The 25,673-nt window shown below is 50.6% G+C and overlaps 1 protein-coding gene across 1 annotated transcript in view; it reads left to right on the top strand.

Annotated features, from left to right (window-relative positions):
• LOC116942612 (uncharacterized) overlaps nt 1–25,673 on the top strand; it is a 121,262-nt gene that overhangs the window by 82,694 nt on the left and 12,895 nt on the right. The window lies entirely within an intron of this gene.

Raw genomic sequence — 25,673 nt, 5'->3', positions numbered from 1 at the left:
AGGACAACGAACTAAAATAAAAAGCCCTTTTAAATAAATGAGTTTGTCAATCTAGATGATGATTTAAAAGTGTCATAGCTCCCAGTGGCTTCCTAACATCGGAAGGAAGAGCGTTCCAGACGGCCGCAGAAGCGCATCCGAAAAGGGCCGCGCGATGCGGTGACCGCCGCCTTTGCTCAATGGCCCAGCAGCCAAAAGCCGCTGCTGCGAGGATGACCGAAGTTTCCGTTAACTCGAGTTACTATCTGCCCAAGCAAAGTATGAATGAAGAACCCCACCTCGAGAAGGTCTATGCGATGCGCCCCCACCCTCACAGCTGACTGAGGCGCCAGTCGATCCCGCCTCATGGTTGTATAACAACTCGCCGAGCGGGCAATTCGAAACGAGAATGAATAATGTATAATTTTCCTTCGTTATGCCGCCTCGTTTGTTATTGTGTTCAGAATTGCTGTAACTTTTTATTTTGTTATTACAGTATTGTTTGCTGCGCGAGCCCAAATGTTAAATTGGCGTGTAGCTTTTTGCGCATTGCTTTGCATAGACGGCAAGTGATCGATTCTCACTCGACGCGCGAGCGTGGGGGGAATAAAATCTAATTTTATTGATGAATTGTGTCGACGCGCCTGGTACGAGGAGTTCTGCGAGTACGCAGACCCCGTACGTTGTGGCGTGTTCCTTCCCCAGAGCGTGCGTGCGTTCGGGGGGCAGGCCATGCGCAACATCACTTACTCGTTGGGGCTGCCTGCCAGGCGTAGTGTTTACTTATTAAAAAATAAACAAGCCTCGCCATCGGATTTTCGTATTGTTAAAACTGCCAAAAACACAGCTGCTACCCCCAGCACCATCACCCCCTTAACCACCACCAACCCCCCCCCCCCCAACTTGACACCTTCACCACCACCCCAGCCAAGATCAACTACCTTGGTCCCAAACAGCCAAAAAAGTTTGGCTGTTTGGGACCAAACAGCCGCTGCTTGCTCCCCTTGCTCCTCTGATTGGCCAATCGCTGGCGTCACCTAATTCGTTTTTTGGGGAAAAATCGGCAGACAACTATAAACACGAAGGTTGTTCCAGAAATAGCGTTCGAGACGCAAGGCCGGCTTAACTCACCCTGTCAGCGTGATTGATTATCGTTTTTTTTTTTAAATTCTCCTCTCTGTACGCGGTCCCACCGTCAACCTCCAGTCGACAGCGGTGGCGATCGGCGTTAACCCGACTGCTGCGACGGAGCATCACACCGTGTGCGGCCTCTTTGTCGATCCGCTGCTGGATGAACGTACGTCAATGCAGTTGAGATCCACGCACGGCTGACGGTCATTTTCAGTGCGGTCGGTCCGCTGGTGTGTCAAAGTCTCGCTGTGGAGTATCGCTCACCCGGGTTGTTCGCGGCCGTGGCCGCAAAATTAAACTCGGGTGGCCGGGGTTCATAGTGCAGTGACTTATCCACGGTTGAAAGACCCCCCCCCCCCCCACCGTATAGCCTTAACAGACTTTTGGAGCAAGTGTTGTTAGCGAGCACCTCTGAAGGTCGGCACGGCAGCACCCCGCCCGGTCGCCTTTGTCTCTTAGGTAGCAAAGTTTTCACATCGCACTAGGTACTCATTTGAGGCCGAGTGGACATAGGGGAGGCCCAGGACCGGTTCACATAATCGTGACTGGTGTTAGTGGCCGTGAGCAGGAGTGGAACTCGGGTTGCCGGATTCGCAGCGTGGTAACTGCAACACGATCGCTCATCCACGACGCCAACGCACACCTGGTGAACGTGAAGGCACGTCTCAGAGGCAGGCCGCCTCTGCTCATGACAAGTACACATTTAAGTCTGAGTTGACCTAGGGGAAAAGGGAGAGGGGGGGCAAGGGGGAGGTAGTAATTTAAGAAACTTGCCCCATCGTTTCGCCTACAGCACTGCACGATCGAATCGAACTGGCGACCTCTAAGAAGTAAATTAAACTTTTATTTTGTATTTTTTTACCAGGTTAGCCTCACTGAGCTCCGCAGCGACCTGGCCACAAATGATAGCTCAACGGAAGTGGCTTATCATGTGGAGGCGCAGAGCAGCCAAAGAGTCTGAACGCACTATTCTAAATGCGGATTGAAAGAAAAACTGGAGAACCTGGAGAAACATCCACTCGACCACGAGTAGAGAGTCCATGCAGACTCCAAACATAGAGGGTTGGGGGTTGGGATGGAACCCACGAACATCCTGCATACCAGGCGAGGTAGTTCACATCTCGCCACCGTGACCTCCGCATCGCAAGCTCACGGTGCCAACCATCGCAGCGCTGTGGCAGCAGCAGCAGCAGCATCCCCTATCATCTATATAGTCAGATAACAATCTCAAGAATGTTTTTTTGTCGTTTCTATTCGGATGTCGTCCGAAATACAAATGTTCGTCGTCGGCGTTGCTGATCGCATGGGGGAGGGTGCCGGTTTTTATTTCACCGCTTTCCCGGCCGCAAAACGCCCACGTACGCGGAGTTCTCGTTAAAGTTCATTAGCGGTAATTAGCATGCACACGCTGAGCTCAGACAGCCGACCAACTGCATAAACAGCTCGCTTTCTTTTTTCAATTATTATTCATCGCAACGAGGGCATTAGTATACATTTTACGAGTCGACGAATTCAAAAGATATTATAAAAAGAGTTAATCGCACGACCGAAAATGCAACTCACGAAACACCAAATAGTGAATTATAATTAATTAACTTATTATTAAACTACAGTTCTTGACAGTATAGTTGTGTTTTGCAAATTGCAATGAATTTATTATTATCATTTCAGCATCTGAAATGTTTATTTGAGTCATACATTTATATATATAAAAAAACGTTGGTCAAGTGAACGTGTTGCTCTACATGTGAGTGTTGCAGCTACTCATTGCAGGGTTGTTAATTGAAGAGGAGGCGGCCCGGGAACAATAGGTACTATACTGTAATGCTTGGGTTGCACAGTGGCCAGGAATAGATTATTGGCTCCATCTGTGCAGACCTCATCCCTCCATCATATGCACGGGGCATTTTTCATTTTTTTCAGATTTGCTTAGACGTAAAGCCAATCACTCATTCATATAATTATCCAACATTCCAATGTAGCAGGGTCATTTCGATCAAAGAGACTCAGTAATGAGATTCTGACTACCTAAAGGGAGTTCTTATTGTTGTTCTTGTTATTTGGTATGTATGTTGAACTTCTTTCGCACCGTACGTAGCCAACCGTGCTAATCGGAGGTGCGAGGGCAGGACAAAAAGCAGTTCTAAAGAAACGGAGTTGCTAAGTGCTCCTCGTGACAACCTCATCCCTGCGAGTTTTTTTGGACATGAAGTTGGTAAATATTCGTTTAAAAATAGATGCAATTGTGTTTCTTTAAAAATATTTATATTTCAGCCTTACTCAAAAAACATTGGAAGGGTATTGTAACCTGCTACCTACGCTTCAGTGCCAAGATGCACACGTGTTTGTTGAACTTCTTTCGCGCCGTACGTAGCCGACCATGCAAATCGGAGATGCGGGGGGAAGGACAACAAACGAAACGTGATGCACGAATGGGAATTTTAAATCTCTCCGGCAGTGTGCGGGAAAATGTGGTCGCCACCCACGGCAGATCCGTGGGTCATGTAACGACGAAACAGTGCCAGACTCACAAACAAGGAGGAGCCAACAACATCATCATCATCATCATAGCTGCGATGATTCGCCACTCCGCTACTCCTGACGCAATGATCAGGCTCGACCACCTCCAGACAAAATCAACATCAGCCGTTAGAAAAATGAGACAGATCGATAGACTCACACTGAGACCCACAGACTTACAATGAGACCCATAGGCTCACACAGAGACCATTATACTCCCATAGAAACCGATAGACTCACATAGATCTATCGACTGCCACACAGTGAGACCCACAGACTCACATAGAGACCCATAGACTCGCATAGAGACCCACACACTTGCGCAGAGATCCATAGGCTCACGCATAGATTTCTATGAATGAGACACCATCGCAGCGATATGCGCCGCTACTCCTGACTGCAATCATCTGACTGAAAGCACGTCGACGTGACATTACAGTTGACGCTCTACATCAACATCGGCCGTATGCAGCAGCAAAATAAGAAGCGCCTGATACCTTAATGACCCCGCTCCGGTGCTCATCTCTTTCACCGAATTAGCACCCGAGCTGGTGACAGACAAGCAACGTGAGACCTCTGTGTTTGTCTCATCCCCTTTTTGTATCGTAGCAATGCGCCGAAACAAACAATGAAATTAAAACACCACACGCCGGTACGAACGTGCGCACACACGCGGTGCGCTTGTTACAAAATCGCGATGGACTTCGTGCGCGATTCGCTTGGCTGTCGTGGCTTGCAAATTTGCATCTCGTAATTGAATGCCGTTTAATGCGGACGTGCCGTCTCGCAAGAATATAACCAGCCTCCTGGAAAGAAAGAACGAACAGTGAGGCTTCCCTGGATGATTCTGAAGGTGCAGATGTAGCCCTCAATTTCCTTGCTCGCACCACCGATGACTAAAGGGCCCTCTGCTGGCGGGAGGGGAGCTCTGGCGACCCCCTATCGGGCATCGTTTGGCCTACTCTTCCACGCTGGCGAGGCGTCTTGGAATGTGCCGGAGTTACCCACACTTTAACACCACCGCATTCCACATGCTGACCAACTGCGGCGTATTCAGGAAGGCGAGGCCATGCGGGATTCTCAGTAAGCTCGCCCCAACTAGCAGCAAGCGTCGCCCACGATACGCAGCGAGGTCGAGATGCGGTCACGTGTGCACGGTTGCTTTAAAACCCCAATTTGTTGTTCGGCTTTACCTTAATTACACCGCAGCGTAGGGCCACAGACCGACTGCGCTCTCCCGCTAATGACTTTCGAGCAAATCGCCACAAGCGTTGCGGGATTTTGGCTCCGGGCCACGTGGCATCACGAACGAACACCACCCCCCCCCACCGCCCTTTTTTGATGAATCGCCCTCAAGGTTCATCACGTATGTACGCGCCGTACGTTGGACTTGCTTCACGCCGCCGTGCCTTAGCAAAAGCGCGCTGAATGCACGACAAACTCCAAGGCAAAAACCAAAAAGGTCGTCTGCGGAAGAGGAGCAAGCGAACGCTTTAGCGGGTCGCCGAGCCTGCGATGAGCAACGGTTGCTCCACGCACGGTGGTGGCGAAAGAATTTTCAGACGCGCACGTGCGATACGATCCGTCGTACAACCCCCGCCCGTTGCATTCATTACTGCAAATGACGCGGTCGAAAATTGAGGAGGGAGCGTGCGTAGGGACCGCGTACCTCTCAGTGGGGGTGATGGGAGGGGGAGGGGGGGGGAGATATCGATTTTACAACGCGTAGGCGATCGCACAAAAGAGGTCCTTTTAAATAATGTACAAGCGCGTCGACGTGAGCAGGCGCCAAATGTTGTCGTAGACCATCGCTGGAAGCCTCTCAGGGTACCACGTAATGATTGGTACCAGGTAAGGCCCACTGCGCTACTGTGTAGCTCTGCTTTTTCAGAAGCGATCTGGTCACAAATGATAACGCGACGAAGTGTGGCTTATCACGTGGACATTTATGGCAGCAAAATACACTGAACGACATATCGATTATAATAATTGGGGTTTTTCCCCCTTTTTTTCTGGCAACAAAGCTGAATCCTTTTTACAAGGAATCCTGCGTGCATTAACCACGATACTTGTGGCCAAAATGCAAACAAAAAACACACTCTGATAATATATGCATTGTCCTTGAAACTGATTGGTCCACACCAGAGACGGCTTTCTTTTCGTGCCAATTGGAGCTAGACCAGAGGACGCCAAAAGGCGTACAGCTCAAAGATAATGCCACTATGAAAGTAATGAGGGCTCGGGGTAAGCATCTACATCCGAAAAAGGGGAACAACCCTATTATTATATTTTGGTACTGGCAAAGGAGGTCTAATGATGAGGCATACTGATTCTAAATGAAAAATAAATTAAAAAAATCATTCTACATTTATAATCGTGCGTTCAGAGTATTTGTCTGCTATAAATTCCCACGTGATACTAAGCCACTTCGTTGAGCTATCGTTTGTGGGCAGGTCGCTTCTGAAAAAGAGCTACGTAGCTCAATAGACCTAACCTTTGTTAAATGGAAATAGTTTCGTTTACAGTTTAGGACATTTGCTTGGATGGGGTGTCCAGCTTGCACGGCAGGTTGCCGTGCACCTCCCACACTGGGGCTCTGCGGGCAGCAGAGCCCCAGTGTGGGAGGTGCTGCCCGAGCGGTCTGGCTGCTCCCTCGTTGCTCCAAGGTCACGGCAAACCTACCTCGCCTGTCCCCATCGCCACCTCGGTAAAGTCACGGCGCTCTGCTCCGCACTCTAAACGAGGTGCCCAACAAAGGGCCGCCTCCTACGCCGGCGCGTGGTGGTGTCGCCTCGATATGTCACGGCGCGGCGCTCCGTGAAACAACAACCAAACAACAACGATAACAACAACCGCCGTGTAGTGAAAGACCCCAACGGCAGAAGATCCCCCCCCCCCTGGGGTTTAATCTTCCCACCGAAGCTGCTCATGGTCCACCCTGAATCGCATCCCACTGCGCAAACCGTGGCAGCTGATGCGGATACCTAACGACGCACAAATGATTTTTGTTGTTGTTAAACTCTCCAAGTGGTAGCGGTGCGATTGTGTGTCACCCAGTTATAGAGACCGTAACAACGCAATGTCCGATGCACAAATGCGAAGGAGGAGACGCTTATCACAGCGACACCACTCTGCTGCTCCTGCTGACGCGGTTATCTGTGGCTTGACCACCTGCGTGTGAAATTGCAGTCTTTGCTCTAGCCATCGACATCAGCGAATGAAGAGGACGACGACCAACAGATGCTCCGACCAAACGCACCGTGAACGTTCTTCCCCGCGTCGCCCGAGTGTGGCATTCTAACGCACCGTAAGGGGGTAAAGGTGGAGCTCGGGGTACGGGCCCTGACTCATCTTGTTCACGTCGCTGCTGAGTGGACTTAGGAGACATATCTTGCGAGCCCATCTAAGAGGGTATCTTTGCCTACTCCTCCACGCTGTCCAGAGGCCTTGATAAGCTCACAGCCACTGTGACCCGTGAGCTTGCATTCCCATGCCTCTGTCTCCCCCACGGTATTTCAGCAATGCCTTTAGTTGTGCATTATAGTGTACAGTATACAGCATACTGCAGTTATACCGGGAATTAAGATAAAGGCGCAGCCCTGCAATTTCTTGCTTGCGCCACTGCTGGCTTTAGGGCCGCAACAAGAGTGCGAGCTCTTGAAAGCCCCTCCAAGAGAATATCTGTATTTGGTCTACTCTTCCACGTTGGCCTGTGGCATCTTCGTAGAGGTGGAACTACTGGACTCACACTTTACTCCACCACACACCAACTGGCCTATCGACTAACCCATTTATTCCGCTGGGTGGAACAGAGGCGGCGGTGGTGTTGGGTAGACTTTAATAAACCTGCGTCTTTGTTTAAACTCTCGTGCCGGGAGCAAAGGAGTGGAGTGCAACAACAGATTATCCCGCCCTGCCCTGTGCTACTCACAACGGGCAGCCACAGAGGGCAGTAAATAGTACCCATTATATCTCTTACACTGAATATAAATCAGCTCGAGCCTCCCGTAAACCACGTGACTTCTGTGTGGCCACACCCACGCTGAATCCCTTCACTCCTGCCCGGCCCCATTGTGAAAACAGACGCTGTTCCGCGCGGCTCACTTCTGCTCGCTCTTTCCGTCTTTCTCTTCCCTTCTCGCTCATCATCATTCCCGACATCTTGGGCCTCCGCCCTCCACCGGCGCTCCTTATTTCTCTCTACCGCTCATCTTGAGCCGTGCAGTGCCGGATTAAGCTAGTGCGGGGCCTGTAGCATACGTTATGAAGGGGCCCTAAATGAAAAATAAAACACGTAAATATTAAAACACAAATTTTAAACTTGCATAATACAGTAATTGCATTTTTTCATTTCCTATACAGCCGGATAATACGACAAATCGCTAACTTTAAACACCCAGTCGTTCATAAAAGTTGAAGGCAGTATAGTACTACAGTAATAGAGCAAGTGCAAAATCACTGAACCGGAATTTATAGCTTGAAAGCATTTAGCGCGGGGCCCTTGAAAGTGCGGGGCCCGTAGCATGTGCAGCTGCTTGTGCTACTAGGAGAATCCAGCACTGCAACCGTGCTTCCTCCCTTCTCCGTTCCTTATGATTTTTTTTCCACTCATTTTAACATTATTTTAATCCAGAAAGGCAAATGCAACCCTAACGTGTTAAGGACGGAGGGAGTTTGAGACAAATACCTGCCATTTGGGCTTAGGGCTAAAGAAGCAGTCAGACTCTCATCAAATAAATTGACCGAAACCTCTCCAATGCGGCAAGACTCTCCATTAAAACGAGTCGGTGAGATTGAAGAGGCTTTCCCTTGATAACTAAATGGCATCACAATGCAGCAATTCCACTCGCGATTGTAACCGCGCGATATAATGTTGAGGCTCTTTCAGAAAATGTGCAAGTCTCGCCGCGCGCGAGGCTCATTCGCAGTTTCCGCTCAGCAGCGCGTCGGTCGAGAAACCCTTGAAGCCGCACGCGGCGAGCGAGATAGCCAAATAGAGAGAACGAGGCCCTGTGCGTTCTTTAATTCAATCATTGACGTTCCGTCCGTGTGCAAGGCGCTTCGCCGCGCGTGCGTGCGCGCGTGCGCGTGTGTGGGTGGCAGCAATAATAAACGGCGCAAAAAAAACACGCCGATTTCTCCACCGTCACGAGCCGTCGCGAACTGTCGCTTGATGTTTGCGACGACGACTTCGATCCATGCACGTTGCGGGGCGTGCTGGGGCACAGTCTCACGCCACTAATGAAGGTGACAGCAACACACAGACACAACCCAGAGAGACTCCTTGGGGCAAGCGCTGTTTGCGAGCGCCTCGTGAAGGCCAGAATGGTACGTGAGGCAGCACCTCGCCCGACCGCCTTTGTCTCCCCAGTAGCGATGCTTACACACCTCACTAGGTACTCATTTGAGGCTGGGTCAACCTAGGAGAGGCCCAGTACCGGTTCAGATAATCGCCACCGATGTTGGCCGAGAGTGGGAATCGAACTCGGGTCGCCAGGTTCGGAGGGCAGCGCGCTAACCGCTACGACTACCGCTCCGCACTACACACACACACTCACGTGTACACGCAAAGACACACACGTATACACACGTATACACACACGTATACACACACACGTATACACACACACAACTCCCCTCGCCACGCGCGTGATTAGCGTTGCTGTGCACGAAGCACAGCCTTCCATCGGCTCCTCGCTCGCACGGGCGATGATGCCTCCTTGTTGGTAAGCGCCACAGCGGGGCTCTGTCGGGGGTTCTGCTGCCCTTCGGGGGACAGCGTGTGGAGGCGACCGCACTATCTATAGACGCCTGAGTATCGAGCCCAAACAAAGATTATTTCATGTGGAATTAAAACCGACCAGGCGGCTAGGAAACAATGACGAAGCGGCTATCATGCGATTCCTGGTTGGGGGGCTGAATCAACCTATCATCCCTCAGGGGTCGGTAACATAGGTACCACTCTGTAGGGATGTCAACAGTCGTCGTCTTATATAGAGGCTCTTTGACGCCATAGGAATGTGGAATTTCCATCACTGGCTCAGGGCCATTAACAGGAGGTGAGCACTGAATCGGTGATCATTTCGCAAGAAATCACTCTGACTTTTTCTTGGTCGTTTGTATCCTGCTACGTGTGATTTCACGCCTCTGCGGCTGCCTACGGCTATTCGTCCTCTCACTTCAACTCAACCAAGCCACTCACCCACTCACCCACTCGTAGCTCATCGCTCACGACACTCACCCACACTCACCGACTCTCACCCAGCCACCCGCATCGCCTACTCCTCCTTTCACCCACTCACCGCCGCAATGATTTTCCTTGCACAGTTATTAAGTACAACTCAGTAGTGGGTGGGGGGAGTTATATATATAAAACAGCGAAAATGTGATTACCATCGAGAAATTGCATTCAATTTCTCGATGGTATGGATGGTCGCACCAGCTCTATTGGTGGTCCATAATAGAGGTTTTTGGGTTAGATCGCGTAAATATAAATGTGTCGTTAAACCCGCCAACACCCGGCACAGCCAATTAGTAGGGGTTTGTCGCCTAAACATAACGCGACAATGGATTGCCTGACATACCTTACGGATTGGCTCTGTCGGGTGGTGACGCGTGATATATTTACGCGATCTCACCTCCCCCCAAAAACAAACCCATCTATTATGGATAATATTGGTGGCGTAAGCCTCCTGCTACTATCGCTGGTGTTGGTGCCGGGTTGCTTCCACCATCCATCCTATTGGCGGTCCACACTGCACACCGCGCACGTACAGAGGCCGCTGCATTTGCAGCCGCACTCCGCATGTGGAGGAGAGGGAGGGGGAAACAAACCATTGCGTTTTGGGTGTATGGAGACGAGCTGGAGGTGGCGAGGGGTGGGGGGGGGGAATGACTGTCGTTAGGTGTTGTTGTTTGTTGTTGTTTGTCGCACCCCTCGGTACAGCCAACCCACTCAATCGCCAGACCTGCCCATTCGCTGAGTCACTCGAGCACCTGCGTATGGACTCGCCCACTCAAGGGCCCCCACCCGCCCACCACCCCTCAACGCCGCACAACTGCCCACTGACTCGCGCACGCACGTGTCCATCCCAACCACCTGCTCACCTATTCACTTGCCCATCCACCTGCTTATCCACGTGCCTATCCTCGAAGACAGCCCGTATTGCATTAACAGTGTTTTGGGGAAAGTGCCGTTAGCGAGCACCTATGAAGGTGCTGCACGGCCACTAATGGATGGGTCTTTGCCTCCCCAGCGGCGATGTTTACACACCTCACCAGCTACTCATTTGAGGCCGAGTCCACCTAGGGGGAGGCCCAGGATCGGTTCAGATAATCGTCACCGGTGTTGGTGGCCGTGAACGGGAATCGAACTCGGTTCGCCGGGTTCCAAGCGCAGCGCGCTAACCGCTACGCTACCGACTCACGTACGTGGCCAGCCAAACTATCTGCTCACCTGTTCACTGGCTCGTCCTTTCATCCACCCGCATATCCACGCACGCACACACCCACCCACTCATTCGCTCGATCACTTCACCTCACCCAACCCATCTACCCAACAACCCTCTCACTCACCCACCCCTCCGAGCTCACTACACTCACCCGCTCATCAACTCACCCAGCCACCATCTCACCTGCTCACCCTCTTGCCTGCTCATCTTTCTTATCTTTTCACCCACTCATCCTCTCGCTCACTCGCCCTCCCGTTCACCGCAGGAATTATTTTTCTTGCACAGTTATTTAATAAAACTCGGTGGCGCTGGGGTGGGGGTGGTGGTGTATATATATATTTTTTAAAAAACCCAACAACAAATGTTTCATTACCGTCGAGAAATTGCATTCACCAGCTGCTGTGAACAACACGCGCTACGCTCACAACACAGTGCCGCAAGTCGGGGCCGAACCGCGGCTCGGCGGGAGAAGACGGCACAGCGAGCGTGTGCACTCGCACCTGTTCCGTCAGTACGGGATCGAGTGTTGCCTCCTCGCACACTGGTAATCCTTGTTTGATTGCCTGGCGCATCAAGACATATTGGTGCGAATGCGCAGTCAGCCGCGGCTCAGCCAGGGCGCTCGCTCGGCTCTCGCAGCGTCCAAATAGAGATGCAGAGGAAATAATCCTCGTTAAATCCTAATTCCTTCTCCCAACCCCCCCCCCCCCCCTCCTAGCACCTATTTTAAGACTACGAAGATGTTAATATTAAGGAAACAACAGGCGTAAGGATTTCCGAATTCAATACGGTCATATAATGTGCTTTTCCTCGGGAAGCCTCATTGAGTCTCAAGACGAACAAACGAAGGTATTTGACGATCACATATGAACCACACTCGCATTCATGATAACAAAAAAAAACACCGTGCAAATTTAACGAGAGCATGAAGACGCCCGCAATGGTTCGGCGTCGGTGTAAGTTTAGCTCCACATTTTAGTCTTAACGGCGACATCAACAGCACGTGAGTCGAACCAGAGAGTCGTACGCATCGTGGGACCGAGAGGCGCAAGGAAGGCGTTGGAACAGCCGACAGCTCGGGGTCACACCCTCTGGGTCACAGCCTCGGGGTCACACCCTCTGGGTCACAGCCTCGGGGTCACACCCTCTGGGTCACAGCCCCGGGGTCACACCCTCTGGGTCACAGCCTCGGGGTCACACCCTCTGGTTCACAGCCTCGGGGTCACACCCTCACAGCTGGGGGTCAGAGCCTCGGGATCAAAGCCGCGGGGTCACAGCTCGGGGTCAGAGCCTCGGGGTCAGAGCCCCAGGGTGGGTCACAGCTCGGGGTCAAGTCCCGCGATGTGAAGGAATCCGTGAAGGGGGGTGGGGGGGGGGCGGCCTGTGTGGAACGCGGGAGATTAAATCGAGTGAGGTATTGGAAGCAACAAGCGCTGCAGCTCCGGGAGATAGTGGGAGCGGGACTTTCATCCAGCTCTGGCTAGAGAATGATGATGAGCAATGATGGTAATTTGTGCTGCTGATGCTGCTGACGGTGGTGCTGTTGTTGATGATTATACTTCTGCTGCTGCCGCTGGCGATACCGATGAGATTGTTCCGTTGATTCTGCCGTAGCTGCTGCTGCAGTTGCTGATAATGACGCCGATGATTTGTGTTGCTCTTGACGATTAATCCGCTTAATTGACTCATCGTGCCAGCTCCACTCGGGGATGAATTGTCGCGATTCAGGTCCACGATACAGGAATCGATCACTTATCTCGTTTTTATCGTCCGCTTTGTATTTAGAATGATTTTAGTCTCTTTCGTGCAGTATTATTTGCTCAGTGAAACTAAATGTAAAGTCGTCATTATCATTGGCATTACATTGAAAATCTCGATTCTTACGAAGCTTCAAGTTTCGATATTCCATCATTTTGGCTGCTCAGTGGCTTCATATTCTGGGTGGCTCTGTGATCACTGGACATCTGTGAAAAATATCTTCATAGGTCATCGAATTCCTCCAGTATAAATAAATATTCAGATTCTGATCAATGTGGCCGTTTTCACAATGGCAAGCCCTAATAGCAGCAATAACAAAAAAAACCCCACCACATTCGCACAACTGGTTTCAATTACATTTCACCGTCCTCGCGAGAAAGTCACGGTGCCAGCCCAGCGCAGCCCTTGAGACGACGAAGCACAGACGTGCGTACACACGTGCAGACAAACAGACGGGGATGGACACACACGGACGCACACGCGGATTGCGCAGACCCGGGGCTGCTGGCAACCTTCGGATATGGAACCGCGTGCGGTGGCTCTTTGGCTTATCCCTCCCCTCCCCACCCACTTGCGGGCAGCCGTTAAAAAAAAAATCAACTTAAATCTTAAACGTAATTTCATATAAAGATAATTGATTAAATATGGCAGGGAATTGTTCACTGTGTAATGTCTTGGTAACGACAAAAATGTACAACAGTCAAATCGTATTGTTGAAGTTTTAGCTAAGTTTGGGTACACACACACACACACGCGAAATAGACACAATTTAATCCATCGCCTATTTTGTTTATTTAAGTCAGAATTTGTTTGTCATCTGCTATATACCTGCTGCTGTTGCTGCGCGTTGGGTACAAGCGGCTCTGCGTGCGATGCGTCTCGCGAACTATTTCGGCCAAAGACACAAACGAAAACCACGCGGGCTATCCTTCCTTCTTCGACGGGCGGACGGAGCAGCTGTCGTGATTAGAATTAACAAACAAACAAAAAACACAAACGCCTCGGCGCGTTGATATCGCGACGGGATTCTTCCCGTCGCGTGCGACGTCGTGAGAATCACCGCGGAGGCAATCACCGCGGGCAGGCGGCGTTCGGGCTGACGGACAGCGGACGCCCGGACTTGAAGCGGCGTTTGCTTTGGCTGGGACTTCGCGGCTCTGCCATCAGAGACAGAATCACGCACGGCTCAAGAATACGCACGGGGTGGGGGTGGGGTGGGGGGCAGGGGATGGGAGGAAGGCGTGGGGGGGGGGGTGCAGAGTCCCCCTCCCTCCTCTCCTCCCACCTCCTCCCGGTTTGTAAGTCGTGGTTAATGCCACGGGGTGCTCTAATTATAACTCACGGTGGGGCTCTGAAATCTGCGGGGCTTCTGGTGCCCGGGGAAGAAAATAGACGCGGCGCTTCACGCTTGACGTCAATGTAATCGCATTATCGTCAGTATCACCATCATTACGGTCATGATTACAATGATCATCACGATCATGATTAGCATCATCGTGATCAGGGGTCAGGCAACCAAAATAGTAAGATACATTTTATTTTTTATTCGGTAAAAAAATGTTTTGTTCCATATCTGAAAATCCGCAATGCACTGTGTGGAAAAACGAGACGGTGGTCCTGGATAGGTAAAATAGACCGAAGCGGTCCTTAACGAGTCGCGTGCTGACTCCAGATCAAGATCGTCGTCATAATCATCATGCTAAGACAGACATTGCTGTTGTCATCATCATCATCATTGTCATCGTAATGATCACCATTGTCATCATCATCATTGCTGCTATGATCATCAATGGCCCTTCTTCATGTACATGCCATGAATAAGGTTAATTGCCTGGAACTTCACCTGTATATTTAGTTCATTTACAGGCGGTGTTAACGAGGAATGCGTTGATTTGTGTTGTTAAATTAAAACCACGTTAGGGCTGGACACGGAATAAAACGAGACAAAACAGCAACGTAATACAACTAGTGCTCGCTGTCAATCCACTGCTGGATGAAGGCTTCACCGTGCGCCTTATCTGTCGAGGGGAATTATCTGATCGGTGCGCTGCAACGCCGCGGGTATTAAATGAAAAGCCTCCGCCAATCGCAAAACCCCAAATCGTCCCCGCTGCGGGATCCGGCTCGGGTGACAACCGAGGGCTTGTGCAGAGAGCCGACGCTCCCTCCCTCCCTCCCTCCCTCCCTCCCTCCCTCCCTCCCTCCCTCCCTCCCTCCCTCCCTCCCTCCCTCCCTCCCTCCCTCCCTCCCTCCCTCCCTCCCTCCCTCCCTCCCTCCCTCCCTCCCTCCCTCCCTCCCTCCCTCCCTCCCTCCCTCCCTCCCTCCCTCCCTCCCTCCCTCCCTCCCTCCCTCCCTCCCTCCCTCCCTCCCTCCCTCCGGATTATGAACGCCTCCTCACGCCGCGGAATTCCGCGCCGGTCGGGCGATTTGAGGAGGCTCTCAGTCTCACGGCACCACCGCAGTCTGCGAGGCTGCCCCGCCGCGCTGGCAAGAGGTCAACTACCTCGCCTGGTCTACGGGAGGTCGTGGGTTTGATCCCGACCCGAACACCTGCTGTATAGTTTGGTGCTTGCGTGTTCTTCCCGTGGTCGCGTGGTTTGTACCTCCACTTTTAGAAAAAATACGTTTCGAGTATTTGGCTGCTATAAATGTCCACGCGACGACGACGACGATGATGATGCTGGTGATGATACGCCACTTCGTTGAGCTATAATTTGTGGTGTGCAGGTCACTTCTGAAAAAAAAAGAGCTACGTAGCTCGAGTGGGCGGTATCCGGTGAACAAACGAATGTTTTCGTCGTCGAGTTTAAGTTTAGAAACCACCGAACCTGTCTCGGGCAAACCGGGACGTGTGGTGGCCTCATCTCGTCCACCCTGCCCACGGCCAAGCCGCGTGCTGCTTGTCAGTAGCGAAGGCTCACCGCGAACGTCGGCACGTCAACTCGGTCCGCGCCGCTTTACCTCCCGCCAAATCCGTCCTGCGATAAGCGAACCGCGTTCCCACGGGTGGCCCCGCCGGGTTGCGGCAAATCGGATTTGTCCGCGGCTCAGGATTTGGTTATTTTCGTTGTGGCGGTGGCGACGAGCGTGCGCGTGCCTGGTCACGGCAGCGGTGGTGGGTGACGGTGGGTGGGTGGGTGACGGTCGCTGGGTGGGTGTGTGGGGGACGGTGGAGTTGTGCCCCAAGACGTGAGGTTGTAAAGGGTGAAGCCCTGCAATTGCTTTGCTCGCGCCGCTGCTAGCGGAAGGGCTCTCCGCTTCCACTAAGCTGCCGTAGTAGATCCCGTCCCCCGAATGGTATCTTTGTCGACTCTTTAAACACTGACAAGACATGTGTCGGAGCAGCCATACGTCAGTCAACGTGACCTTCCTCCTGTTGGCTGACCTGGTGGACACATTCACATAGAGGCTGGGCGGGGCCGGGTCTGGTCACTGTTGTCCTGGAACGGAGACGCTGAGACTTATAGAGGGCGTGTTGCTGTCTAGCGACCGAGTGGATTGCATTCGTATATTTAATCTACCCCTATCCCCCACCCGTATCCCGCCTCCCCTATCCGCTGCCTGAACCCCTATCCCCCCTACCCCCCCACCACCCCGCCAAAGCACACAGTGGTTATAAGCGATGTTTTTAATTATATGCCAAAAAACCCCACTAAATTGTTCAGATGTAATCACCCAGTTGTATGTGTCACTCATACCGTGTTATTTGTCCTTACAAGCGGATGTCTTTTAAAAGTACACATTCGTTTCTTTGCTTCCATTTCGCGTGACCCGTTTGCCTTCGTGAACCTGTAAAGTGATGCGTGCACATTATGTATACACACACAGTGTGCGTATTGTATTTGACGAATGTAATCCGCTCAGAGTAGCTGAGACAGTTGTTACACAAAGTGAATCGTCCCGTCCCATATTCATCATACTAATGCCCGAAACTTATCGAGAAAAGCCGGGCAGAGCCGCGAGACTTTTATTTCTCTTCAGGAGGTTTCCTGCATTGGGATGAGCAGACTCGGAGAATCCTGAGAAAACCTATCGCACACACGAGCGGGATTGACTCTCAAAGCTCTGCACAGACGGGTTCACGAACCCGCTTGCTTGTACTGCAACCTCGTGGCCCCACCTTGCAGCACATCGCGATCCGTCAACCCTCACATCCGAAGTGCTGTATATCTCTTTGTAAGCTTGTACGTTTGTATGCGGTCACAGTCCCTGTGATCACTGTTACATTGCATTTATGGCTTTATTTTTGGTGATTTCGAAAAGTTTTTTTGGTTTGGCCATGTTTGTTTGTTGTAGTATGGAGTTAGGCTGATGGCCTTAATCTAAGTTGTCTTGTGGTTGTTGTTGTTGTTTGACTTGCATCCCAATGGGATTTTTGCACACAGCGTTGGTGTACGGTGATTTTTCAAGAATATTTTGCTGTTTTTTTTCCTGGATTTTTCTGTTTGCGCATAGTCACTTTAAGATGTTTTTCTTGTTCATGTTTTTGTTTTTTGTTTGTTGCGGTTGCACCCGATTCAAGAGCCGAATGGCTCACATAGCTATACCAAATAAATGAAACTGAAACTGTTTACATCTACGGGTCACGTAAGTGTATATGGATCTGTGAGCCTCTATGTAGGTATGTGGATCTCTATGTAAGAGGATAGATCTCTTTCGATTTAAAGCTTTCGTGACTGCAAGGATTCATCTTCTTTGGTTCTTTCGGTAAAGTCACGTAGAATGAGAATAAAATAATAAATTGATAAAATAAAATAACACAATAATATTCTCACGACGTTTCGGCCACAACACAAGCAGCCTTCATCAGGTGAAGAGGCGAGACAGTCTCGTCCCTTCTCGTCCCTTCACCTGATGAAGGCCGCTTGTGTTGTGGCCGAAACGTCGTGAGAATATTATTGTGTTATTTTATTTTATCAATTTATTATTTTATTCTCATTCTACGTGACTTTACCGAAAGAACCAAAGAAGAAGAGGATAGATCTCCAAGTACGGATAATGAATTGGACTAACAAAGAGTAGGCACAGAATAGCAGCAATATTCGGACTCTTGGCTTCGAAGATTTAATTGAAACAGTTTGCCATCACAGATATTGAAATCTCTTGGGAATGTAATAATTGTGTTGTTGGCAGCTGTTGTCAAATAAATGAGGTTGTCAGATTACCCCAAAGTTATCCCTACTTTATGTTCAGCTGGAGCCTGTCCAGGCCTCTCTCTGCCTCTACATCGTGCTTAATTATAACTCCTGCCCGGCACGTGCGTTTTTTAAGTGTCTTTTGTATTTCCACTATTGACTAAAGGTCATACAAAATAAATTAACTCTTAAAATAGAAAGTAGGGGGGAAATAATGCGAGACGTTAATAAATAATGAGATAAATAAGTAAACGTAGATAAAAGCCTACGTGACTAAAACTACTGCTGCTGTGGAGAGCTTCTGGCTGGAAACCTTCCCGCGCACTTTATCCACTCCGGGCAGCCCGGCGTGACACTCATGGCGATGAGCGAGTGACCTCATCATCATCATCATCACCACCACCATCGCCACCGTCATCGTTAGCCCTGATCTATCCACTGATGGATGAAGGCCTCCCGGATGCGTCGCCCTCTCTCGCGGTAACGACCCATCGCCACGCACCTCCAGGCGGGCCGATTGCAAAAGCTTCATCATTTTTTGGACTCTGTTTTTGTTCCCTCCTTTAGCTTTCGCTCCTTTGTGAGCCTCCACCACCCGGTGGTCAACGCGCACCCGGCGATGTACATTGCTTTAGACAAAAAAAACAAAACGTTGTTTGCCGAAATGTTTTTATTTTTTTGCCAACTTTGGCTAGAATCGTATAGCCGGCATATACCTTGAAGAGTGGACATCTGTGAAACTACTGGACATCTTAACACGTGGGTTTTTGCGACCAATATTATCCATAGTAGAGGTTTGTTTGGGTGGGGGTTAGATCGAGTTTATTTATATTCACGCAATCTCACCCCCAAATAAAACCTTACCTCTCTTATGGACACTGGACATCTGTGAAAAAGTAAAAAATACATATTCTTAATTCCGATGATCAAGAATATTTATTTTAAATTTTTCACAGATGTCCAATTATCACTCGCACGAATCGATGCACGTACCAAATGTGTGTCCCTCGATGCGTCGTTCCGTGCGTCCGCGATTGCGTGGCGTTTGACTTTTATTGAGCCGCCCCGACATCGTCATCCTTACTGACGCGAGGGGTTTTCCTCGCTTGTGCCGTGTGGCTCTCACGGGGGTAGGGGGGGGGCGCTTTCGCGTTTGCACCGCGTGGTGCTCGCCACGACGTCCGCGACGATTTTGCTACCACGTGGAGGGAGCATTTTCAGTGTCTCGGGGGGGTGGGGAGTGGGGGGGAGCTTCAGGGCACGCGGAGCGAAATGCCGGACATTTCACCAAGCAACATCGGGGAGAGCTGATCATTGTGCCGTATATTTGTGTGTGTTTTTAGTGAGAATGTACATCGCCTGGCACGTCGATGCTGCTCCACACCTCTCTGTTATACGGCGGCGATAATTGACAAATGCGATGAGTTCGTCTTTGATTTGTGCTCTTGCAACGCCGCCCAACCGTAGCCCCATAAATCACGTGCGACCTACTCAGCACGAACGTTCACAGAAATATTTCAACGGAGCCTCATTTTCATCGCGCGCGGTCGCCCTCCTCATCAGGGGCTGTAGAAAGTGATTGGTGGGTGGTCGGATGGCTCAGAGGTCAGAGCGACGAGCAGGGGCCGCCCAGACCCCCTGGGTTTGAATCCCTGGCTTGAGCCGCTGCCTGGGATTGATCCGGCTTCTCAAATTTGGTGAGTGAGTTGATGGTCACAGCCCGACCGAGCCAGCCGTGAGCCTCCCTCCCAACACGGGAGGGTTGCCTTGCTCTGTGAGCTTCTAGAATGCTTTGTTCATCTCATGCTCCTGCTGGACATCTGTGAAAGAGAGCTTCACAGCTCATCGGATTCCTCCAGTATAAGTAGTTTGACATGGGCACAGATAGGGCAAAGGTCCTTGGCTATAATCACCCGCCGGGTTCACCAGCATTTGTTCAAGCAAGCAAGCAAGCGAACCAGACTGTACTGATAGACAGTGAGTGGTAAAACCTGTCCACAGTTTTCTTGTGTTGAACTGATGATGTTAAAATCATGCGCTACCACACAAAGCTGTGTGCTTGATGGGATGTGTGAAAGGGAGCGCTGTTTCTTTTTAAAAACAGTCGGCAATTGTTTTAACGCTCACGATGCAGTGTGGCATATTTGGATATTTGTCATTCACCGCTGTACCATCACAAAATACCTAAATCTGGCAATAATATCCGTTGTTAAACACTTTAAAATCAGAGGTAGTGCAGAGATTGGACCAACACCATCCACAACTATTCTTGTTTATTGACTGTCCCAAAAATGATGGAATATTATTTGTGGAATGATTCATTGGGCTCTTTTAGGGGGTGGGGTGGGCATTCAATGTATTCCTCTCCACACCTCCGATTAGAATGGTTGGCTACATGCGGTGCGAAAGAAGATCAGCATCCACACATTCATCACCGTCATCACTTGCTCTCTCCCTGTACTACAGAGAGCAGTGTTCATCGCATAACAGTCGAACCGATTATTTAAATTCTCAGAGCTGAACATTATCGAAATTAATTGCAGTTAATTAATGAAATCAATTATCTACGTTGATTTAATTAGGGTATATATTTTTTTCCGTGCGATCATTGTTGGCACGGGCCTTCTCACACCTATCAACTCAACTATGCTCGAGATAAATTTTGATTTAAAGCTTTCGTGACTGCAGTAATTCATATTCTTAGTTCTTTCGGTAAAGTCACGTTGAAGGAAACAACAAAATAATAAAATATATATAAACGTGACTTTACCGAAAGAACTAAGAATATGCTCGAGAGCTTTAGCGTGAATCACGGCCTCGATTCAAACCGAGGCTGTCGGCGATGCTGGCTCAGCGCCCTTGACCTCTGACCCACCCAGCCACATCCCCCGATAGTGCCGCTGCTGCTGCTGCTTCTCGTCACACTTTTGGGCCAGCTTCTGAGAAGTGCGGATTGCTGTCTCAAACGCTTGTGCATTGCCCACAGGGGCCCGCATTAAATTGCAAAACCTTCAGTAGCCTTTAAAGAGATTAAACTGCCTCGCTTACTTTATTGCACCCAAGCACAAACTTTTATCTCTTTATTGTCGTTTACAATTGTGGCAGGTCCGGTGATGTTCCCAATATATTGTTATTTTGAATTTTTTTATGGACAATTAGTTAAAAAATAATAATAATATACGCCACTTTGTCAATCCACTGCTGGATGGAGGCCCCCCCACACCGTGTCAATCGTGGACGATCTTAGGCCATACTTCACCGTGCTGGTCAGTGGAGGTTGGCGAAGGGATGTGGCGGGTCAGGACCGGTGCAGATATCACACGACCCAGTGACTGATGTGAGCCATCGCCGGGAATCGAACTCGGGACGCAGTCCGCTAACCTCCAAAAATTCCAAAAACTCAATGCGTGCATCAATAACACTGCCCTGGAAGGAGGCAAATTGCGAGTGACATTTCGGGCAATGGCCTTCTTCAAAGCAGAGAGATCGAGGAAGCAGACAGAGTGGACAATTATATAATAATAATAACGATGGCTAGGATAGTTTACGTTTATATGGCACTTGCTTAACCGCCACTGCAACTCAAAGTGGCAGCTGTCCCTGTGCGGCAAAAGGGCATTAGTCTGCCACGATCACGAACCCGCACCTCCGATTAGCAAGGTTGGCCGCGTATGGTGCGAAAGACGTTCAACACACATACATACGTGCGTAGATGTGTAATCCCATTTGAGTAGTTTGTGGATCATTTGTGGCCTTCACTTTGTCCCTTGAAAAAGTTCCGTTGCCTGAAAAGTCGCCTGTTATATATTTTTTTTTGTTAAAGCCACATGGCGTTATTACCGAACACGTTGAGATTGTTTTGTTATTTGTGGTTGTGCACCGCTGCCAACGCAGCAGCAGCAAGTAGCGTCATCAGATAAACGAAACATACTTTACTCTTTTTATTTTACCAGGTAAGGCCCACTGAGCTATGTAGCTCTTTTTTCAGAAGCGACCTGGCCAGAAATGATAGCTCAACGAAGCGGCTGATCATCGTGTGGACATTTTAAGCAGCCAAATACTCGAAACGCACGGTGCTAAATGTGGAGGGGGAAATGGGAGTACCCGGAGAAAAAATCCACGCGACCATGGGAAGAGAGACACGCAAACTCCAAACACAGAACAGGCGTCGGGGTCGGGATCGAACGCACGGTCATCCAGTATGCCAGGCGAGGTAGTTAACATCTCGCCACCGCGATTCATGGACATCCACAATCTCACGGAAATCCACGAAAGCTCCTTCACGAATAGCCACGCCGGCAGCTACGGTGCACCTCCGATTAGGACGGTTGGCTACGTACGGTGCAAAAGAAGTTCAACAAAGATCTACGCCCGTCCATAATAGAGGTTTTTGGTTTAGATCGCGTAAATATATAAACACGTCGTTAAACCCGCCACCATCCGACACGGCCAATTAGTAAGGTTTGTCACGCAAAACAAAACGTGCCAATTCGTTACTAGTTCAGCACACCGGTGTGTTGGAGAGTAAACCCACAATGACATTTATAATCATACAATGCGGATCTGTCTCTGCGCACGGCACCACGAGGCCTGGCGTCACTCACCCAGGACACCAACCTGCCGGATGGGGTCACTGGACCTAACCCAATAGTGGCAGGGCTCTGGCGGCAGGGAAATAAGTCGCATTAAAAATGTATTCCATTCAGAAGCGTCGACTGCCTCTGGGGAGCTCAGTTGTGCACGCGGGTGTGTGGGTGTGTGCGCGTGCGTGCGAGTGTGTTGGTATGTTGGTCTGCGAGTGTGTTGGCGTGTGGCGGTGTCGTGTGCGTGTGGCCGTGTTGCTCTGTGTGTGCGTGCGTGGCCGTGCGGACGTACGGGGAGCGGTAGCGTCGCGGTTAGCGCGGCGCGGCGCTGCGCTACGAAATCCGGTGACCTGAGTTCGATTCCCGCTCTCGGCCACCGCCAGTGACGATGATGTAAACCGGTCCTGGGTCTCAACCTAGGTCGATTCCGCCTCAAATGAGTACCTGATGCGGTGTGTGAACATCGCCACCGGAAGGACGTGGTGCCGCCACACCCGCCCCTTGTGCCCTGCCGGCCTTCGTAAGGTGCTGGCTAACACAGCACTTGCCCCAACAGTCTGTTCAGCCGAGAAACGGGCGACCTTTCTTGGATGTGTGGGTGGTGCAGGCATCGTTGTGTGTTGTGAAAGCTGAACTGCGGAGCAATGCTGAGAGACGTTAGGGGAGGGAGGAGGGAGAGTGCAGGGATGGGCGGCGGGGGGGGGCGCGCATGCGGTGAGCGGACGAGCGTGGGGCGTGGGTCGCGGCTGCGCACGTGACCACCGTTTCACTCTCGGCTCGACAGCTCCGGGGCACGACATTGACACGCGCAATCGCGTTCGTCGTTCATTGCGCCGCTGACATTTCGACGCAGATAAAAAAAAAATCAAGCTTCGAACACTCAATCTGAGCATTGCCCCCCCCCCCCATTCCGACCATACCCAGCTTCCACTCCCCTTATCTCTGTGGCATGAAACGAGCAAAATGACTACAAATTTGCCGGCGCGTCCGCTCTTCGCCGCCGTCCGGTCTCAAATAATGCCGAGCGGCGAGGGGGAGCCGCGTGACCTCTTGCGAAGCTTTGGTTGAGGCCTCGCGGCGCGAAGAAGTGCGCTAATCGATGTCTCAATCCGTCGCTCGCATTTCGGAGCCCCGGCGAATTATTTATTTCACGTGTACACGGGGTTAAAGTGCACGAGAAATGAATCACGCTTTAAACTTAAACAAAATGCATTTAACCAGGTAAGGACCCGCTGAGCTGTTTAGCTATTTTTCACACTTGGCCACAAATGATAGCTCAACAAAGTGGATTATCATCGTGTGGAAAAGAATAGCAGCCAAAAACACAAAGCGCGTGTGTTTTTTTAAATGTGGAAGGAAAAACCGGAAGGTCCGGAGAAATATCCACGCGACCACAAGGAGAACACGCAAACTCCAAATATACAGCAGGCATCAGGGTCGGGATCGAACCCACGACCTTCTGTATACCAGGCGAGGGAGTTAATATCTCGCCACCACGGCGCCTGTGGCTTGATCACGTTGAGCAAAAAACTAACTTATTTTCAGATTATTATTGTTGTCATTTACGCAATGGAAACATACGTTGGCCTGCGCTTCGACACTTAGACTCGCGAAACGACGCTGTTGGGAAGCTTATTGCTAATAAAAGTCCAGGATTTTTAGACTTTATGCGAACAACAACAACAAAAGTCAGTGTTTTTGCTCAAATGAGCATCTCGGCGGTACACATTTCCTGTTTTATAGTCTTTGAGCCAGTGGTGGAAATTCCACATTCCCCTGGTGGGGTGCGGTGAGTCTATGCATAGGACGACCACTGTAAGCTGCTCCACAAAGTGGTATTCATTTTATTGGGCCCAGAGGGATGATAGGCTGAGGCATCCCCAACCAGGATTTGAACTCGTGACCTGATCACTCGACAGCTGCTCCACCGTTTAGGCTTCCCATATAAAAAAAAGACTTCCCATACAAAATTCCCAATTAAATTCCCATATAAAAAATACTTCTCATATAAAATTCCCATGGAAATTTCCCATTAAAAAATTTACACCGTGAGCGCAAAATACACAAAGCAACACGTGGATCTTGCTGCAGCTGCCTCTGGACGTTCCACTATGTTTTACAAGTGCCTCTGGAAGGGAAGGCAAAGACAAAGATCCCCCGTATAGCCTGAACAGACTGCTGGGGCAAGTGCTGTAAGCGAGCACCTATGAAGGCCGGCACGGTACATTTGGGGGTCGGTAGCCAGCACCACGCCCGGCCGCCTTTGTCTCCCTAGTGGCGGTGATTACACACCGCACTAGGTACTCATTTGAGGCTCAGTCGACCTAGGGGAGGCCCAGGGCGGTTTCAGATAATCGTCACTGGTGTTAGCCGTGAGCGGGAAACGAACCCGGGCCGCCGGATTCGTAGCGCAGCGTAGCACTAACCGCTACACCACCGCTCCCCACAAGGCGTGTATCTACAATGGCAGATGCACGTTCAGCTTCGATGACCCAAGGCTCGGGATCAGGTCGCCTCGCGCACTCGCCAACGAAATAAGCCCGCAGTGTTTGACGTCCACCGTGCCGCTTTGGCTTTGCTTAAAATGTAACAATGCGGCGCCCCCAATAGATGAAGCTCTCTAGAGCCTCTCCAGAGCAGTATTTGGCCTACTGTCCCATGCTGGCCAGATAATTTAGTAAGAGCTGTGAGTACCCACATTTTTACCCCACCACTCGTAACGTGCCGATCAACTGACTGTGGCGGGCAGGGAGGGGGGGGGGTGCGGGGACCGGGTTAGGGGTACCCATCTACACTGCTGTGTGGACAGGGCTGCGGGCTTGGGATTCATGGCACCATCCTTTCAACTGCCACGGCGGGAGATCGCATTTGAACCGGCGACCTCCAGCGCACTGCTGACCAATCACGCCACTGCAGCAGCACGCGCGCGTTGTGTTTACGTGGGCAGCAATTCCTCGTTTTAACGCGCCGGGTGCATTCCGGAAAGGTTTCGCGCTAAGCGAAAACCGCGTTAAACGGTGAATTACTGCTCCTGAATCAAGATTGCACTATAAAGTCAGCCTGCAGTGATCCTCGTGGCGGGACAAAGAACGGGGGCGTCGTGGTGGCGAGATGTT

The sequence above is a fragment of the Petromyzon marinus genome, chromosome 15, assembly GCF_048934315.1.
Source record: "Petromyzon marinus isolate PM22_M1 ecotype Great Lakes invasive population chromosome 15, UKy_Petmar_22M1.pri1.0, whole genome shotgun sequence".
Taxonomy (NCBI): Eukaryota; Metazoa; Chordata; class Hyperoartia; order Petromyzontiformes; family Petromyzontidae; genus Petromyzon; species Petromyzon marinus.
The sequence above is the reverse complement of the archived record's forward strand: the minus strand, read 5'-3'. Positions and strand labels throughout refer to the sequence as shown.